General features: G+C 41.9%; 1 non-coding gene across 1 annotated transcript; it reads right to left on the bottom strand.

Moving 5' to 3' along the window:
• Nucleotides 1–1,567: 1,567 nt before the first annotated feature.
• trnat-ugu (transfer RNA threonine (anticodon UGU)) lies at nt 1,568–1,641 on the bottom strand. Its single transcript has one exon. It is a non-coding gene; the product is annotated as a tRNA-Thr (tRNA).
• Between the last annotated feature and the right edge of the window lie 1,647 nt (nt 1,642–3,288).

Raw genomic sequence — 3,288 nt, forward strand, 5'->3', positions numbered from 1 at the left:
GCCATGATAAATTGCCCTTAGTGTCCAAAATTGCCCTTAGAGTGTTGAGTGGGGTTACTGGGTTATGGGGATAGGGTGAGGTGTTGACCTTGGGTAGGGTGCTCTTCCCAAGAGCCGGTGCAGACTCGATGGGCCGAATGGCCTCCTTCTGCACTGTAAATTCTATGATAATCTATGAAACAGGAAATGCTTGGTCGAATTGGGAAGTGAGTGAACATGATCAGAAATCTATTGTGGTATAATATAGGACAATGTCAGGAGAGAATTTTAACATGAACTGAAAATGTAGCAAACGTCTTGACAATTCTCCATGGCTGTTGCACTTTAGCAAAGATGATATTGTCACCGTTCTTCCATTTTCCCTGACCCGTTCTGCATTCTTTATTCTTCTTTTTTGTTGTTCATTGGGAAGCAAACGTCTTGAGCCAAAGTAAAAGCCCTGATAGGGACTTGAACGCTGGATCCTCATAATAAAAGTCTGAAGCTCTACCGAATGAGCTACCAAGGCCCAATCTTTGCTGGTTCTCATAATTTACTTCAACGTCTCATGAGGGATGTTTTGAATTTCCTTCTTTGGTGATGCAGCCTCTCCAGCTCATTTTACTCGCAGGCATAGCAGCAGCCTCCGTTTGGCTTCCTGTCACAAATTCTTCAGCTTGCACCAACTACTCGCTTCTTACCAGTGACTTGTGATGTGACATCAGTTGTTACCCCCGGACCTGCACTGTCACTTCAAGGCTTTGAAGATTACGTTTAATTCGGTGAAATATAAGTGGGAAGCTACAAAGACACAGATTGTATTGTGAGAGAGAGTAAAGGGTGTCATCTGGTGTTTGTTGTGGCAGAGTGTGAATGCAAGTAAGGTTAACCGGTCAAGTTGCAAAGTGTCAAAATCTCAAAGTTTTTGGGTGGAAATAGATTTGTCAGCACCAAATCTTCATGCAAAACGGACCGCTATTTCTCCCGCCCGAATTGTTCTTGCTAACGTACAGCAGCAGAAATTGTTCAATATAAAAGCAAATTACTGCGGATGTGAAATCTCAAAGAAAAAGGGAAAAAGATGGAAAATCTCAGCGGTTCTGGCGGCATCTGGGAAGAGAGAACTGAGCAATTTTTTCGACTCAGGGTGACTCTTCGGCAGAGCAAATCAGTTAATCATTCAATCGTTACTCTCTGTTGTTGTTGCTATACATTTAAAATGTTGCTCCAGGTTTTCTTGAGGTAAATCCTATTATGCATTCAAAGGAAAATACCGCGGATGCTGCAAATCTGCAAGAGAAACTAAAAGTGAGAGGATAAAATCTTTAAAAATCGGAGGGTATCCGTGGTGCCAGACACAGAGTTAAAGTTTCAAATGCGCGATATCCTTCTGCAAGGCTGAAGCGAGGATGAAATGCGATGGTGTATGTGAGCAAAATTGAAGATGAGCGGAAAATGTGAGTTAAAAGGTTTGAAAAAAGTGCTTTAGCATACCAGGGAAAGCAAGCTTTAATGTTTGCGTTGCAGGGATTGTGCCAACATTCACCTTGAAATGTTGAGCATCACTCCAGCAGTTAATTTCCATTGAAGGTACTGCTGAGACTTGAACTCAGGATCTCCTGTTTACAAGACAGGCGCTTTAACCATCTAAGCCACAGCACCAGCATGCAACCTGAGCGTGCAAGTTTAGAACAGATTTCTATCATTTTGATTCAACATCAGTTTTCCTGACATGTCATACGGGCCTTCCGAGTGCAAATTAAAATATTCATTGGCACTGGTCTTTGAAACTGTAAAATTGCATTTATTACTGGAAATGCTGGATTTGTAGCAGTTCTGAATGGGATAAGTAAACAAACAGGAAATGCTTGGTCGAACTGGGAAGTGAGTGAACATGACCAGAAATCTATTGTGGTTTAATACAGGACAATGTCAGGAGAGAGTTTTAACATGAACTGAAAATGTAGCAAATTCTTGACAATTCTCCATGGCTGTTGCTCTTTAGCAAAGATGATATTGTCACCGTTCTTCCATTTTCCCTGACCCGTTCTGCATTCTTTCTTCGTCTTTTTTGTTGTTCATTGGGAAGCAAACGTCTTGAGCCAAAGTAAGAGTCCTGATAGGGACTTGAACGCTGGACCCTCCTATTAAAAGTCTGAAGCTCTACCGAATGAGCTACCAAGGCCCAATCTTTGCTGGTTCTCATAAGTTACTTCAACGTCTCATGAGGGATGTTTTGAATTTCCTTCTTTGGTGATGCAGCCTCTCCAGCTCATTTTACTCGCAGGCATTGCAGCAGCCTCCGTTTGGCTTCCTTTCTCAAATTCTTCAGCTTGCACCAACGACTCGCTTCTCACCAGTGACTTGTGATGTGACATCAGTTGTTACCCCCGGACCTGCACTGTCACTTCAAGGCTTTGAAGATTACGTTTATTTCGGTGAAATATAAGTGGGAAGCTACAAAGACACAGATTGTATTGTGAGAGAGAGTAAAGGGTGTCATCTGGTGTTTGTTGTGGCAGAGTGTGAATGCAAGTAAGGTTAACCGGTCAAGTTGCAAAGTGTCAAAATCTCAAAGTTTTTGGGTGGAAATAGATTTGTCAGCACCAAATCTTCATGCAAAACGGACCGCTATTTCTCCCGCCCGAATTGTTCTTGCTAACGTAAAGCAACATAAATTGTTCAATATAAAAGCAAATTAGTGCGGATGTGAAATCTCAAAGAAAAAGGGGAAAAGATGGAAATTCTCAGCGGTTCTGGAAGCATCTGTGAAGAAAGAACTGAGCAATTTTTTCGACTCAGGGTCACTCTTAGGCAGAGCAAATCAGTTAATCATTCAATCGTGACACTCTGTTGTCGTTGCTATACTTTTAAAATGTTCCTCCAGGTTTTCTTGAGGTAAATCCTATTATGCATTCAAAGGAAAATACCGTGGATGCTGCAAATCTGCAAGAGAAACTAAAAGTGAGAGGGTAAAATCTTTAAGAATCTGAGGATATCCGTGGTGCCAGACACAGAGTTAAAGTTTCAAATGCGCGATATCCTTCTACAAGGCTGAAGCGAGGAGGGAATGCGATGGTGTAGGTGAGCAAAATTGAAGATGAGCGGAAAATGGGAGTTAAAAGGTTTGAAAAAAGTGCTTTAGCACACAAGGGAAAGCGAGCTTTAAGGTTCGTGTTGCAGGGATTGTGCCAACATTTACTGCATTCACCATGAAATGTTGAGCATCACTCCAGCTGTCAATTTCCATTGAAGGCACTGCTGAGATTTGAACTCAAGATCTCCTTGTCATGATATTCAAACACACAC

This window comes from Scyliorhinus torazame, chromosome 4 (assembly GCF_047496885.1).
Source record: "Scyliorhinus torazame isolate Kashiwa2021f chromosome 4, sScyTor2.1, whole genome shotgun sequence".
Classification (NCBI taxonomy): domain Eukaryota; kingdom Metazoa; phylum Chordata; class Chondrichthyes; order Carcharhiniformes; family Scyliorhinidae; genus Scyliorhinus; species Scyliorhinus torazame.